Source organism: Rhinolophus sinicus, chromosome X (assembly GCF_036562045.2).
Source record: "Rhinolophus sinicus isolate RSC01 chromosome X, ASM3656204v1, whole genome shotgun sequence".
Classification (NCBI taxonomy): Eukaryota; Metazoa; Chordata; class Mammalia; order Chiroptera; family Rhinolophidae; genus Rhinolophus; species Rhinolophus sinicus.
Window position 1 is genome coordinate 47,881,890 of NC_133768.1, and position 17,645 is coordinate 47,899,534.

Consider the following 17,645-nt stretch of genomic DNA (forward strand, 5'->3'; position numbering starts at 1 on the left):
CACGGATGGATCTTGAGAGTGTAATGCTGAGCGAAATAAGTCAGACAGAAAAAGCAGATGAACACAGAATGGGATTTATAGGTGATGTAATACAGAATTGTACACCTGAAATCTATATAATTTTACTAACAATTGTCACCCCAATAAATTTAATAAAATTAAAAAAAAATTATTCTGCAAAGAGAAAAAAAAAAGAAAAAGAAAAAGCAGAGAACCATGTGATTTCACTGATACGTGGTATATAAACCAAAAACAACAAAAGAACAAGACAAACAAATGAGAAACAGAAACTCATAGACACAGACAATAGTTTAGTGGTTACCAGAGTTTAAGGGGAGTGGGGGGTGGGAGAAGATGGTAAGGGGGATCAAATATATGGTGATGGAAGGAGAACTGACTCTGGGTGATGAACACAAAATGGGATTTATAGATGATGTAATACAGAATTGTACACCTGAAATCTATGTAATTTTACTAACAATTGTCACCCCAATACATTAAAAAAAACACCTGTTAAAAAAAAAGTCACCTGTGATCCCACCATGCTAAAATAACCCCTTCTTAACATTTATGTGTATGGACTTTTGTGCTTTGTTGTTTACATATCTACATGGATATATTCATCAACATGGGATTATATTATACATACTGTTTATCAACCTGTTCCTTCTATATTTAGTGATTATTTTTTTAAATTAAAGTTTATCGGGGTGAGAATTGTTAGTAAAGTTACATGGATTTCAGATAAACAATTCTGTAATACATCATATATATCTCACATTGTGTGTTCACCACCCAGAGTTAGTTCTCTTTCCATCACCATATATTGGATCCCCTTTACTCTCATCTACCACCCCCATCCCCCCTTACCCCAGTAACCACAAAACCACTGTCTACGTCTATGAGTTTTTGTTTCTTCATCTCTTTGTCTTGTTCTTTTACTGTTTTCAGTTTTATGTACCACATATCAGTGAAATCATATGGTTCTCTACTTTTTCCTGTCTGACCTATTTCGCTTAGCATTATAATCTAAGATCAATTCACGTTGTCTCAAATGGTACTATTTCATCGTTTCTTATGGCAGAATAGTATTCCATTGTGTATATATACCACAACTTCTTTATCCATTCATCTATCCAAGGGCACTTTGGTTGTTTCCATGTCATGGCCACCGTAAATAAAGCTGCAGCGAACATTGCAGCACAAATGTCTTTATGGATAAATGTTTTCAGATTTTTTTGGCAGATAACCAGGAGAAGGATTGCTAGGTCATATGGTAAGTCTATGCTTACTTTTCTGAGGAACCTCCACACTGCCTTCCATAGCGGATGCACCAGTCTGCATTCCCACCAACAGTGTAAGAGGGTTCCTTTTTCTCCACAGCCTCTCCAACACTTGTTAATGTTTGTCTTCGTGATGATAGCCATTCTAACTGTTGTTAGGTGATATCTCATTGTGGTTTTTATTTGCATTTCTCTGATGATTAGTGATGTTGAGCATTTTTCATGTCTATTGGCCATTCGTATATCCTCTTTAGCAAAATGTCTCTCCAGGTCCTCTGCCCATTTTTTAATTGGATTGTTTGTTTTTTTGTGGTTGAGTTTATGAGCTCCTTATCTATTTTGTTTATTAACCCCTTATCGGAGGTGGTGTTTGCAAAAATATTCTCCCTTTCAGTTGGTTGACTCTTTAGTTTGTTCTGCTGTGGAGAAGATTTTTAGTTTGATATAGTCTCATTAATTTTTTTTTAGCTTTTACTTCCCTTGCCTTTGGGGTAAAATTCATAAAATGCTCATGGAATCGAAGGTCCATAAATTTAGTACCTATGTTGTCTTATATGCAGTTTATTGTTTCAGGTCTTATGTTTAGGTCTTTGATTCATTTTGAGTTAATTTTGGTACACGGTGACAGATAGCAGTCCAGTTTCATTCTTTTGCATGTGGCTCTCCAATTCTCCCAGCACCACTTATTGAAGGGGCTGTCTTTTCTTCATTGTATGTTTTGGCTTCTTTGTCGAAATTATCTGTCCATATTTATGTGGGTTTATTTCTGGGTTCTCAATTTCATTCCATTGGTCTGTGTGTCTGTTTTTCTGCCAATTGATACTGTTTTAATTATTGTTGCCCTGTAGTACAAGCTGAAGGCATGGAGAGTTATAGAGCATTGTTCTATTTTCTTAGGATTGCTTGGCTATTCGTGGTCTTTTGTGGCTCCGTAGAAATCTGATGATTTTTTCTTCTATTTCTTTAAAAAATGTCTTTGGGATTTTTATGGGGATTGTACTAAATCTGTATATTGCTTTGGGTAATATGGCCATTTTAACTATGTTGATTCTTCCAATCCATGAACACGGAATCTCTTTCCATTTCTTGTATGTTTTTCCATTTCTTTAAAAGTGTCTTATAGTTTTCTTTTTTTTTTCTTTTTAAATTTTATTTTATTAAATTTATTGTGGTGACAATTGTTAGTAAAATTACATAGATTTCAGGTGCACAATTCTGTATTACATAATCTATAAATCCCATTGTGTGTTCATCACCCAGAGTCAGTTCTCCTTCCATCACCATATATTTGATCCCCCTTACCCTCATCTCCCACCCCCCACCCCCCACCCCCTTACCCTCTGGCAACCACTAAACCATTGTCTGTGTCTATGAGTTTCTGTTTCTCATTTGTTTGTCTTGTTCTTTTGTTGTTTTGGTTTATATACCACATATCAGTGAAATCACATGGTTCTCTGCTTTTTCTGTCTGACTTATTTCGCTCAGCATTACTCTCTCAAGATCCATCCATGTTGTCACAAATGTTCCTATATCATCTTTTCTTACCACCGAATAGTATTCCATTGTGTATATATACCACAACTTCTTTATCCATTCATCTATCGAAGGACATTTTGGTTGTTTCCATGTCTTGGCCACCGTAAACAAAGCTGCAATGAACATTGGAGCACACGTGTCTTTATCTCTAAATGTTTTCAGAATTTTTGGGTAGATACCCAGGAGAGGGATTGCTGGGTCATATGGCAATTCTATTCGTAATTCTTTGAGGAACCTCCACACTGCCTTCCATAACAGCTGCACCAGTCTGCATTCCCACCAACAGTGTATGAGGGTTCCTTTTTCTCCACAGCCTCTCCAACATTTGTTACTATTTGTCTTGTTGATGATAGCCATTCTGACTGGGGTGAGGTGATATCTCATTGTGGTTTTGATTTGCATTTCTCTGATGATTAGTGATGTTGAGCATTTTTCATATGTCTATTTGCCATTTGTATGTCCTCTTTGGAGAAATGTCTCTTCAAGTCCTCTGCCCATTTTTCAATTGGGTTGTTTGTTTTTTTGTTGTTGAGTTGCATGAGTTCCTTGTATATTCTGGATACTAACCCTTATCGGAGGCACTGTTTGCAAAAATCTTCTCCCATTCAGTTGGTGGCCTCTTTATTTTGTCAATGGTTTCTTTTGCTGTGCAGAAGCTTTTAAGTTTCATATAGTCCCATTCGTTTATTTTAGCTTTTACTTCCATTGCCTTTGGAGTCAAATTCATAAAATGCTCTTTGAACCCAAGGTCCATAAGTTTAGTACCTATGTTTTCTTCTATGCAGTTTATTGTGTCAGGTCTTATGCTTAAGTCTTTGATCCATTTTGAATTAACTTTGGTACATGGTGACAAATAGCAGTCCAGTTTCATTCTTTTGCACGTGGCTATCCCATTCTCCCAGCACCATTTATTGAAGAGGCTGTCTTTGCTCCATTGTATGTTTTTAGTTTCTTTGTCAAAAATTATCTGTCCATATTTATGTGGTTTTATTTCTGGGTTCTCAATTCTATTCCATTGGTCTATGTGTCTGTTTTTCTTCCAATACCATGCTGTTTTGATTATTGTGGCCCTGTAGTACAAGCCAAAGTCAGGAAGTGTGATACCTCCATCATAGTTCTTTTCTCTTCAGATTGCTTTGGCTATTTGGGGTCTTTTGTGGTTCCAAACAAATCTGATGACTTTTGTTCTATTTCTTTAAAATATGCCATTGGGATTTTGATGGGGATTGCATTGAATCTGTATATTGCTTTGGGTATTATGGCCATTTTAACTATGTTGATTCTTCCAATCCATGAGCACGGAATGTCTTTCCATTTCTTTGTGTCTTCTTCAATTTCTTTCAAAAATGTCTTATAGTTTCAGCATATAGGTACTTCACATCCTTGGTTAAGTTTATTCCTAGGTATTTTATTCTTTTTGCTGCAATTGCAAAAGGAATTGTTTTTTTGTATTTCTTTTTCTGAGATTTCATTGTTAGTATATAGAAATGCAGTCGACTTTTGTAAGTTGATTTTATAGCCAACAAGTTTAGTGTTTGTTTACAGTTTCTAATAGCTTTTTGGTGGAGTCTTTAAGGTTTTCTATATATAGCATCATATCATCTTTGGAAAGTGACAACTTAACTTCTCAATTCCCTATTTGGATGCCTGTTATTTCTTTCTCTTGCCTGATGCTCTGGCAAGGACTTCCAATACTATGTTGAAAAGCAGTGGTGGTAGGGGACATCCCTGTCGTGTTCCTGAACGTAGAGCAAAGGGCTTCAGTTTTTCTCCATTAATTATGAGATTAGCAGAGGGCTTGTCATATATGGCCTTTATTATGTTAAGGTATTTTCCTTCTATACCCATTTTATTAAGTGTTTTCATCATAAATGGATGTTGCATCTTGTCAAATATTTTTTCTGCATCAATTGATATAGTCATATGATTTTTGTCCTTTATTTTGTTTATGTGATGTATCACATTGATGGATTTGCGTATGTTGAACCATCCTTGTGCCCTGGGGATGAACCCCACTTGGTCGTGATGAATAATCTTTTTAATGCATTGTTGTATTCGATTTGCTAGAATTTTATTTAGGATTTTTGCATCGGTATTCATCAGAGATATTGGTCTGTAGTTTTCTTTTTTTGTGCTGTCCTTACCAGGTTTTGGTATCAGGGTAATGTTGGACTCATAAAATGAGTTGGGGAGTACTCTTTCTTCTTCAATTTTTTGGAAGAGTTTGTGCAGAATTGGTATTAGATCCTCTTTGAAGGTTTGGTAGAACTCACTAGTGAAGCCATTTGGTCCCGGACTTTTGCTTTTGGGAAGGTTTTGGATGACTGATTCAATTTCGTTACTGGTGATCCGTCTGTTTAGATTTTCCAGTTCTTCATGGTTCAGCCTTGGAAGGCTACATGTTTCTAAGAACTTATCCATTTCTTCTAGGTTGTTGAATTTGGTGGCATATAGTCCTTCATAGTATTCTTGGATGATCCTTTGTATTTCTGTGGTGTCCGTGATAACTTCCCCTTTTACGTTTCTGATTTTGTTAATCAGCGTCTTCTCTCTTTTTATCTTAGTAAGTCTAGCCAAGGGTTTGTCAATTTTGTTAATCTTCTCAAAGAACCAGCTCTTTGTCACATTAACTTTTTCTATTGTCTTTTGTTCTCTATTTCATTTATTTCTGCTCTAATTATTGTTATTTCCTTTCTTCTGCTGACCTTGGGTTTTACTTGTTCTTCTTTTTCTAGTTCTTTAAGGTGTAACATGAGGTTATTTATTTGGGAGTTTTCTTGTTTCTTGAGATAGGCCTGTAATGAGATAAATTTCCCTCTTAAAACTCTTGGAGAGGGCATATGGTTGGGTTTAGTTTTTTGATCCAATCTGCTACTCTGTGCCTTTTTATTGGTGAGTTCAGTCCATTTACATTTAGGGAGATTATTGATATGTGACGATTTCCTGTCATTCTATCTTTAGTTTTCTTGTAAGGCTGTGTGTCCATTGTTTCTTTGCCTTTTTGTTGTTGTCTATTATTTCTGTGTGGTGGTATTCTATGATGTTTCCCTCTGTTTCTTCTTTTATTTCAGTACATATTTCAGTTCTGGATTTTTTTTGAGTGGTTACCCTTAAGTTTATGTAAAAGAAAGTTTGATATTTAGAGTATTCCATTTTCTTCAGCACGCTTACTTTCTCCATTCCCGTATTCCGATTCAGGCCTTTACTCTCCCCCTTTTTGAGTTTTGGTTGCCACAAATTTTCCCTGTGGATGGTGGTCGAATAGCCTCCTTTAGTATTTCTTGTAGTGCAGGTTATGTATTAGAAAATACTCTCAGCTTCTGTATGTCTGGAAAGGTCTTTATTCCTCCTTCATATCTAAAGGATATCTTTGCTGGATATATTATTCTTGGCTCATGTTTTCTCTCTTTTAATAGTTTGAATATTTGGTTCCACTCCCTCCTGGCTTGTAGAGTTTCTGCTGAAAAATCTGATGATAATCTAATGGGCTTTCCTTTGTAAGTTACCTTCTTTTCCCTGGCTGCCTTGAGGATTCTTTCTTTGTCGTTGATTTTAGACAGCTTCAATACAATGTGCCTTGGAGAAGGCCTGTTGGGATTGAGGTAACTAGGTGTTCTATTTGCTTCTTGGATTCGAGGGTCCAGTTCTGTCCACAAATTTGGGAAGTTCTCATCGACAATTTGTTTGAATATATTCTCTGTTCCTTCTCTCTTTCTTCTCCTTCTGGTATGCCCATTATTCTTATATTGCTCTTTCTGATGGAGTCTGAAAGTTCTTGTAGAGTTCTTTCATTTATTTTAAGTCTCAAGTCTCTTTCTTCTTCTATCTGTGTCATTTCCAGGTTTCTATCTTCGATGTCACTGATTCTTTCCTCCATCTGGTCAACTCTACTACCTAAGCTGGTTATTTCATTCTTAATTTCTTCTATTGAGTTCTTAATCTCCAGAAATTCTATTTGGTTCTGTTTTAAAATTTCAATCTCTTTCGTAAAATGCTCATGCTGTTCTTTGATTGAGTTTCTGAGTTCATTTAACTGCCTATCTGTGTTTTCTTGTATCTCGTTGAGTTTTTTCAGAACTGCAATCTTGAATTCTCTGTCATTTAAGTCACATATTTCTGTATCTTTAAGTGCCTTCTCTGGAGATTTTTCACTTTCTTTCTGAGCTATCTTGTTGCCTTGGTTATTCATGGCGATTACTGGTTTACTATTTCTCTTCCTAGACATCTACAGGAGTGACTTCTGCAACAGGTTGATTGGAAGAGGTCTTTCTTTTGTTTTCCAGTACTTGTTGTTTGAATGTTTTATTATTTCTCCAACTGCAATTTATTTTTATTCTCCCACATGGTAGTGCTATGTTTTCTCTGCACTATTCCAGCTTCTCACACAATGGGGGGATTCCCTGGGAGAAGGGCTTCTCCTTTGTTAATAGTTCGTCTAGGTCACAGGGCGCAGTGTCCCGGTGGGTATGCGGAGAGCTTTTGATGTTCCAAAGCTCTTCCAGCTCCTGATTCAGAGTCCGTGTGTTTCAGCAGTTCTTTTTACTCCCGCAGGGATCCGTCCAGATAGGTGGGGTCAGGGGCGGGGTGAGTTGTGAGAGGTGGCCCAGAGCAATGGCAGCGACCACCAGCACAGCCGGTCCTGCTTCCACAGCTCCCTCCCCTTTGCTGGAACTAGTTGGGCTGTGAATTTGTGTTTGCAGTCCACAGATCTCAAAACAGCAAATTTTCTGTTGTTTTGATCTGACACTGCTACTGTTTCATTTCTAGCACCGCCAGGTGGGGGCGGGGCGAGCTCTAGGAGGGGGGGGGGCGGCTAGTCTCAGTGCCTAAGGCTCCGTTCTCTGCTCAGCAGTGCGGGCTTAAACCACCGTTTTCAGCCTTTTCCCCTCAGTCTTTTCTCCGAGGTCTCTGCCGTGAGCGTTGGGTTCAGCCGTGTTATATGCTGTCCCCTCAGCCCTGTGGAGCCCTGGCGGAGCCCTAGCAGTCCGATCTCCCGCAGCTGCGGTAGTTCCGGGAAGCAGCGAGCTCAGAGCACTGAGCTAGGTGTGCGTCCTGCGCCCACGTGGCTCTGTCTCCGCGCACTTCTCCCTTTCCTCCTCCCTCCACTAGCGCGAATCTCCCACCTGTAGTTGATTTCAGTCGGTAGTGGGCCTCTTCGTCTTGCCTGTCTGCTGTGCAGGGAGTCCTTTGTGGAGTTTTTGTTGTTTGATTCTTTGTAAATTCCAGGGGAGCTTTACAGAGGCTCACCTCACGCAGCCATTTTTCCGGAAATCCTAAAAGTGTCTTATAGTTTTCAGTATACATCTTTCACATCCTTAGTTAAGTTTATTGCTAAGCATTTTATTCTTTTTGTTGTAATTGCAAAAGGAATTGTTTTTGTTTTTTTAATTTCTTTTTCTGAGATGTCATTGTTAGTATATAGAGAAGCAATGGACTTTTGTACGTTGATTTTGTAGTTTGCAACTTTACTGTATTCATTGATTGTTTCTAATAGCTTTTTGGTGGAGCCTTTAGGCTTTTCTATATATAGCATCATGTCATCTGCATAGAGTGACAATTTGTTCTTCATTCCCAATTTGGATGTCTTTTATTTCTTTCTCTTGCTTGAATGCTCTGACGAGGACTTCCAACACTATGTTGAAAAGCAGAGGTGATAGGGGACAGCCCTGTTGTGTGGCTGAACTTAGAGCAAAGGGCTTCAGTTTTTCACCGTTAATTATGATATTAGCTGAGGGTTTGTCATATATGGCCTTTACTATGTTAAGGTATTTTCCTTCTATACCTATTTATTAAGTGTTTTAATCATAAATGGATGTTGAAGCTGGTCAAATCCTTTTTCTGCATCTATTGATGTAATTATACGATTTTGTCCTTAATTTTGTTTATGTGGTGTATCAGATTGATCAATTTGTGTATATTAAACCATCCTGTGCCCCTGGGATGATCCCCACTTGGTCGTGATGAATAATCTTCGTAATGCATTCTTGCAATCGATTTGCTAGAATTTTGTTTAGGATTTTGCATTCGTATTCATCAGAGATATTGGTCTCTAATTTTCTTTTTTTGTGTGTTATCCTTAGCAGGTTTTGGTATTAAGGTAATGTTCATCTCATAAAATGAGTTAGGGAGTCTTTTCTCTTCTTTAATTTTTTGGAAGAGTTTGAGTAGGAGAGGTATTAGATCCTCTTTGAATGTTTGACAGAATTCCCTAGTGAAGGCATCTGGTCCCGGAATTTTGCTTTTGGTCAGGTTTCAGATGACTGATTCAATTTCCTTACTCGTGATTGGTCTTCTGAGATTTTCCATTTCTTTGTGATTAAGCCTAGGAAGGCTATATATTTCTAAGAACTCGTACCTTTCTTTTAGGGTATTGAATTTTGTGGCATATAGTCCTTCATATATGCCTTTGTATACTGTGGCATCCGTGATAACTTCCCCTCTTTCATTTCTCATTTTGTTTATTTGTGTCTTTTTCTTTTTGTCTTGGTGAGTCTAGCCAAGGATTTGTCAATTTTGTTAATCTTATCAAATAACCAGCTCTTTGTTGCATTAATTTTTTTCTATCGTCTTTTTCTTCTGCATTTCATTTAGTTTTGCTGTGATTTTCATTATTTCCTTCCTTCTGCTGACTTTGGGTTTCATTTATTCTTCTTTTTCTAGTTCTTTTAAGTGTAACATAAGGTTATTTATCTGGGATTTTTCTTGTTTCTTGAGATCAGCCTGTAATGATATAAATTTCACTCTTAAAACTGCTTTTGCTGCATACCCGTCATTTTGGTAGGATGTATTTTCATTGTCATTTGTTTCTATGTATCTTTTGATCTCTCCTCTAATTTCTTCTTTGACCCAGTCGTTCTTTAAAGTATGTTGTTTATTCTCCATATATTTGTGTTGTTTCCTGCTTTCTTTTTTCAGTTGATATCCTATTTCAAAGCCTTGTGATCAGAGAATATTCTTGGTATGATTTCAATCTTCTTAAATTTGCAGACGCTAGTGTTATGGCCTAATATATGTTCTACACTTTAGAATATTCTGTGTACACTAGAAAAGAATATATAGTCTGATGTTCTACAGTGAAGTCCTCTATAAATGTCAATTACTTCCTTCCATCTAATGTGTCATTTAGGGCTGATATTTCTTTTTTCATTCTGTGTGGATGATCTATCCATAGCTGTCAGTGATGTGTTTAGGTCCCCTAGTATAACAGTGTTTGGTCAATTTCTCCCTTTAGTTCTGTTAGTAGTTGCTTGGTATATTTTGGTGCTCCCTGATTGGGGGCAAAAGTATTGATGACTGTTATGACTTCTTGTTGTATAGCCCCTTTACCATTATGAAATGTCCATCTTTGTCTCTTGTTACCTTTTTCACCCTGAAGTCTGTTTCATCTGATATCAGGACGGCTACACCTGATTTTCTTTGGATACCATTTGCTTGGAGTGTCAAATTCCACCCTTTCACTTTGAGTCTATGCTTGTCCTTGTCACTGAGATGTGTCCCTTGGATACAGCATGTGCTTGGGTTTAGTTCTTTGATCCACTCTGCTACTGTGTGCCTTTTTATTGGTGAGTTCAGTCCATTTCCATTTAGAGTGATTATTAATTTATGAGGATTTCCTACCATTCTAGCTTTAGTTTTCTGGTAAGATTGTGTCTCCAGTGTTTCTTTGTCTTTTTGTTGTCTATTATTTCTGTTTGGTTGTATTCTATGATGTTTCCCTCTGTTTCTTGTTTTATTACATTATATACTTCAATTGTGGATTTTTTTTTAGTGGTTACCCTTAAATTTATGTAAAAGAAAGTTTGATATTTAGAGTATTCCATTTTCTTCAGCATGCTTACTTTTTCCATTCCCATGTTCCATTTCAGGCCTTTACTCTCCCCCTTTTTATGTTTTGGTTGCCATAAATTGTCGTTCATGGTGCTCGAATAGCCTCCTTCAGTATTTCTTGTAGTGCAGGTCGTGTATTAGGAAATTGCCTCAGCTTCTCTATGTCTGGAAAGCTATTTATTACTCCTTCATAGCCAAAGGATATCTTTGCTGGATATATCATTCTTGGCTCATGATGTCTCTCTTTCAATAGTTTGAATATTTGTTTCCACTCCCTCCTGGCTTGTAGAGTTTCTGCTGAAAAATCTGATGATAATCTAATGAGCTTTCCTTTGTAGGTTATTGTCTTTTTTTCCCTGGCTGCCTTGAGGATTCTTTTTTTGTCATTGATTTTTTTTTATTTTTTTATTTATTATTTTATTTATTTATTTATTTTTTTTAATTAGTTTCAGGTGCACAAGACAAAGCAAAACTTAGACATTTATCATTTATATCCCTCACACTGTGTGAACCCCCCTCCCCCCATCCACTATCCCTCTGTACGTTCCCAAAACCTCTCACCTTCCCCTTATCCCCACCCCCCCGCCCCTCTAGCAACCCTCTGTTTTTCCTCCATGTTTCCAAAACTGTTTCTGATTAGTTCATTCACTTATTCTTTTCTTTAGATTCCGCATATAAGTGAGATCATATGGTATTTGTCTTTCTCTTTCTGACTTATTTCACTTAACATAATGTTCTCTAGGTCCATCCATGTTGTTGCAAATGGTAAGATTTCTTTCTTCTTTATGGCTGCATAATACTCCATTGTATAAATGTACCACAGTTTCTTAATCCAGTCATCTACTGATGGGCATTTCGGTTGTTTCCAGGTCTTGGCTATTGTATATAGTGCTGCAATAAACATAGGAGTGCATAAAGATTTTTGAATTGGAGTTTTGGATTTCTCCGGATAGATACCTAGGAGTGGGATTGCTGGATCATAAGGTAGTTCCATTTTCAGATTTTTGAGATATCTCCAAACTGTTTTCCATAGTGGCTGCACCAATCTGCATTCCCACCAACAGTGCACCAGCGTTCCCTTTTCTCCGCATCCACGCCAGCACTTGTTGTTTGTTGATTTATTGATGATAGCCATCCTGACTGGGGTGAGGTGGTATCTCATTGTGGTTTTTATTTGCATTTCTCTAATGGTTAGTGAGGTTGAACATTTCTTCATATGTCTGTTTGCCATCTGTGTGTCCTTTTAGAAAATGTCTCTTCATGTCCTCTGCCCATTTTTTAATTGGGTTGTTTGTTTTTTGGAGTTGAGTTGAGTGAGTTTTTATAAATTTGTGATATTAACCCTTATCAGATATATCATTGGCAAATATATTTTCCCAATCAGTAGGATCCCTTTTTGTTTTATTGATGGTTTCCTTTGCTGTGAAAAAGCTTTTTAGTTTGATGTAATCCCACATGTTTATTTTTCCTCTTACTTCCCTCGCGCGAGGGGATATATCAGTAAAAATCTTACTCCGGGTAATGTCTGTGAAGTTTCTTCCTATATTTTCTTCTAGGAATTTTATGGTTTCAGATCTTACATTTAAATCTTTAAGCCATTTTGAATTTATTTTTGTATGTGGTGTAAGGAGGTGATCCAGCTTCATCTTTTTGCATGTGTCTGTCCAAGTTTCCCAGCACCATTTATTGAATAGACTGTCTTTACCCCACCGTACATTCTTGCTTCCATTGTCATAGATTAAGTGGCCATATAGGCATGGATTTATTTCTGGACTCTCTATTCTGTTCCATTGATCTATGGGTCTGTTTTTATGCCAGTACCATGCTGTTTTGATTACTGTAGCCTTGTAGTATAATTTGAAGTCAGGTATTGTTATACCTCCCACTTTGTTCTTATTTCTCAAGATTGTTGAAGATATCCGGGGTCTTTTGTTATCCCATATAAATTTTAGGATTATATGTTCTATTTCTGTGAAAAATGTCGTTGGTAGTTTGATAGGAATTGCGTTGAATATATATATTGCCTTAGGCAGTATGGACATTTTAACTATATTAATTCTTCCTATCCATGAACATGGTATGTGTTTCCATCTATTTGTATCTTCTTTCATTTCTTTCTTCAGTGTCTTATAATTTTCTGAGTACAGATCTTTTACTTCTTTGGTTAAATTTATTCCCAGGTATTTTATAGTCTTTGGAGCAATTGTAAACGGAATTGCTTTTTTAATTTCTCCTTCTGATGTTTTATTATTGGTATATACAAATGCAACTGATTTCTGAATATTAATTTTGTATCCTGCTACTTTACTAAATTCATCTATCAGCTCTAATAGTTTCTTGGTGGAGTCTTTAGGGTTCTCTAAATATAGTATCATATCATCTGCATATAATGACAGTTTTACTTCCTCCTTACCGATTTGGATGCCTTTTATTTCTTTTTCTTGTCTGATTGCTGTGGCTAGAACTTCCAGCACTATGTTGAATAGAAGTGGAGAAAGTGGGCAGCCTTGCCTTGTTCCTGATTTTAAGGGAATGGTTTTAGTTTTTCCCCATTGAGTATGATGTTAGCTGTGGGTCTATCATATATGGCCTTTATTATGTTGAGATATGATCCTCTATTCCCACTTTCTTAAGGGTTTTTATCATGAATGGCTGCTGAATTTTATCAAATGCTTTTTCTGCAATTGATATGATCATATGATTTTTATTTTTCATTTTGTTAATGTGGTGTATCACATTAATTGATTTATGGATGTTGAACCACCCTTGCATACCAGGGATGAATCCCACTTGATCATGGTGTATAATCTTTTTAATATATTGCTGAATTCTGTTTGCTAGTATTTTGTTGAGGATTTTTGCATCTATGTTCATTAGCGATATCGGCCTGTAGTTTTCTTTTTTGTGGTGTCTTTGTCTGATTTTGGGATCAGGGTGATAGTGGCTTCGTAAAAAGTGTTTGGGAGTCTTCCTCCTCTGGATTTTTGGAAGAGTTTGAGGAGAATAGGTGACAATTCTTTTTGAACGTTCTGTAAAATTCACCTGTAAAGCCATCTGGTCCAGGGCTTTTGTTTGTTGGGAGATTGTTGATTACTGATTCAATTTCCTTGGTGGTAATCAGTCTATTCAGGTTTTCTGTCTCCACTTGAGTTAGCCTTGGAAGGTTGTATGCATCTAGGAAATTGTCCATTTCTTCCAGGTTGTCAAATTTGTTGGCATACAGTTGCTCATAGTAATTTCTTAAAATTTTTTGTATCTCTGCGGTGTCTGTTGTCACTTCTCCTCTTTCATTACTGATTTTATTAATTTGGGTCCTCTCTCTCTCTTTTTTAATGAGTCTGGCTAAAGGTTTGTCAATTTTGTTTATCTTCTCTAAGAACCAACTCTTGGATTCATTGATCTTTTGTATTGTTTTTCTGGTTTCTATTTCATTTATTTCCGCTCTGATCTTTATTATCTCCTTCCTTGTACTCCCTTTGGGCTTATTTTGTTGTTCTTTTCCCAGATCCCTTAAGTGTGAAGATAAACTGTTGATTAGTGATGTTTCTTGTTTCTTTAGGTAGGCCTGCAGTGCTATGAACTTCCCTCTTAGGACTGCTTTCGCTGCATCCCATAGATTTTGGGTCGTTGTATTTTCATTTTCGTTTGTCTCGAGATATCTTTTGATTTCTTCCTTGATCTCCTGTTTGACCCATTCATTATTTAGTAACATATTATTCAGCCTCCATGAATTGGTGTGTCTTCCAGTTTTTTTCCTATAGTTCATTTCTAATTTCATAGCACTGTGGTCAGAGAAGACAATTGGTATGATTTCAATTTTCTTAAATTTATCCAGACTTGCTTTGTGGCCTAACATATGGTCTGTCTTGGAGAATGTTCCATGTGCGCTTGAGGAGAACGTGTATTCTGCAGCTTTGGGGTGGAATGCTCTGAAAATATCGATTAAATCCAAGTGGTCCAATGTGTCATTTAAGGCTGTTGTTTCCATATTGATTTTCTGTCTGGAAGACCTGTCCCTTGTTGTCAGAGGTGTGTTGAAGTCCCGTACTATGATAGTGTTACTGTTGATCTCTGTCTTTATGTCAGCCAATATCTGTTTTATATACTTAGGTGCTCCTATGTTGGGTGCATAGATGTTTACTAGGGTTATGTCCTCTTGTCGAATTGATCCCTTTATTATTATATAGTGCCATCTTTGTCTTTTAATATTTTCTTCATTTTAAAGTCTATTTTGTCAGAGATAAGTATTGCAACTCCAGCTTTTTTCTCATTTCCATTTGCATGGAATATCTTACTCCAACCCTTCACTTTCAGCCTGTGTGTGTCTTTTGATCTGAGGTGAGTCTCTTGTATACAGCATATACAAGGGTCTTGCTTTCTTATCCATTCAGCCACCCTATGTCTCTTGATTGGAGCATTTAAACCATTTACATTTAAAGTGATTATTGATAAGTACATAGTTATTGCCATTTTTAAATTTGTGGTTAGATTGTTTTCATCTTTCTTCTATTTACAGAAGTCCTTTTAGTATTTCTTGCAATGCTGGCTTGGTGGTAATGAATTCCTTTAGCTTATTCTTTTCTGGGAAGCTCTTTATCTCCCCATCAATTTTAAATGATAGCCTTGCTGGATAAAGCAACCTAGGTTGTAGGCCTTTGTTTTCCATCACTTTGAGTATCTCCTGCCACTCCCTCCTGGCCTTCAATGTTTCTGCAGAAAAGTCATTTGATAGTCTTATGGGAGTTCCCTTGTATGTAACCCTCTGTCTTTCTCTTGCTGCTTTTAGGATTCTCTCTGTCTTTAATCTTTGCCATTTTAACTATAATGTGTCTTGGAGTGGACCTGTTTGGTTTTATCCTGGTTGGAACTCTCTGCACTTCCTGGACTTGTATGTTGGTTTCCTTCATCAGGTTAGGGAAATTTTCAGACATTATTACTTCAAATATGTTCTCAATCCCTTGTTTCTTCTCTTCACCTTCTGGTATTCCTATGATGCGCATGTTGTTGCGCTTGATGTTATCCCATAGGTCTCTTAAACCATCTTCATTGTTTTTTATTCTTTTTCTTTCTGTTGTTCTGTTTGGGTGATCTCTGCTAACTTGTCTTCTAAGTCGCTGATTCGATCCTCTGCTTCATCTAACCTGCTGTTAATTCCTTCAAGTGAGTTCTTTATTTCGGTAACTGTGTTCTTTAGTTCTAACTGGTTGTTCGTTATGATTTCTACATCCTTCTTGATGTCCTCTCTAAGTTCCTTAAACATTCTTATCATCAGTATTCTGAACTCTGTCTCTGACAGTTTGGTTACCTCTGCTTCATTTAGTTCCATTTCTGAAGGTTTCTTCTGTTCTTTTATTTGGGATATGTTTCTTTGTTTCCTCATTCTGGCTGACTCTCTGTGTTTGCTTGATGTATTAGATAGGTGCCCTGGAGTTCTTAGTTCTTGCTGGATTAGTATATAATAAATGTCCTTTATATTTGACTTGCACTACTTCGTTCTTCTCCCCTGCATGTGCTCTAAAAGTGACTCTTGTGTTGTGTATATTGTCCTGTTAAAGAAGATCCTTAATTGCTTTTCGCTTGTGAGTAGGTGGAGTTAACTCCTAGGCTGACTAGTTGTAAGACTTGGCTTTGCCCACGCAGGGTATTCTGCTGCGTGAGGATTGACCGCTTAGATGTGGTTTGCCCTTTGGCCTCTATGTGCCTGTAAAGAATCCCCTCTGAGTGTGTCACTTGTAGGTCAAACCCGGTAGTACTCTGGCTTGGTCTGGAGTTGGCCGCTGGGTATGTTGAATCTTGTGCCTCTTAAGCTGGGCATGCTGATCCCTGGGAGTGCCTCCACCGATGTAATTGCCACGCCCTAGGCAGGCCAGAAAGGGTGGGGGCTGGGGATGGAAAGAGGGGTCTTCTCTTTCCCAGCCCAGCTGTGTCACACCCCACCCACAGGCCAGAAACGGTGGTATCTGGGGGTGGATGAGTCTTCTGTCTCCTAGTCCAGGGCAAACCACACTCTTCTCAGCCTCTTCCCTGGACCAAAGCCAGCGGCCAGTCTTCCCTTAGCCCAAACCCCAAGGCTCCTCTGTAATCTGACACTGCTCTTCAGATCAGGAGCCAGTTTAAGTCTCTGGAAGGGTGGGGTAGGATTGGAAGAGCGGGGAGGGGCCCAGGTATGGAGTTTAATAGTCTCAAATGTTAGATATCCTCCCTCTGCGGGAGGGAGAGGTCTGCTCTGGGACGCAAAGTAGAGTCCGCACTTGGCTTTTGTGTTCTCTCTTTTGTCCTGGGAACCCCTGCCTCTGCAGCTGGGGATGTGTTTACCCCGCTCTAGGCTGGCTAGAAAGGGTGGGGCTGGGGATGGAAGGAGGGTCTTCTTTCCCAGCCCGCTGTCTTAACACTCTTCCCAGGCCAGAAAAGGTGGTGGCTGGGGCGGAAGATTCCCAGCTCCTAGCCTCCTCCCTGGGCCCGCCTGTCTTCCCGGAGCCGGGCTCCAAGGCGCCTATGTAATCTGCCGCTGCTCCTTAGTGCAGAGGCTAGATCAAGTCTCTAGAAAGGCGGGGCAGGGTCAGAAGAGCGGGGAAGGTGCCCAGGCACGGAGTCTGTGTTCCTTGTCCGCCCAAGGACCAACTGAGGTTATTAGCTGAAGTTAATGCTGGATATGCTGCCCTGCAGCGGAGAGGTCCGCTGTGGGACGCAGGGCAAAACGCCCACCTCGTGGCTTCCGGGCTCTCCTCCGTCCTGGGATATCCTGCGTATCTGTAGCCGTGGGTGTGGGCTGGAATTTCACAGGCACAGGTGCGGAGCAGATTTCCACAACCCGAGGGTGGGGGCCGAATTTCTACCGCCACAGGTGTGGACCGCGATCCCAACCCGCGTCCCCACCGCCGCCGCAGAGTGCGGGCGCTCCGCCCGCTCCTTTCCTTCTTCCCCTGCTCGCCCAATTTTTCCCCACCTGCAAGAAATCCCTGCGCGAGTCTCTTCGCTGTTCTGCGTGATGAGCAGAGA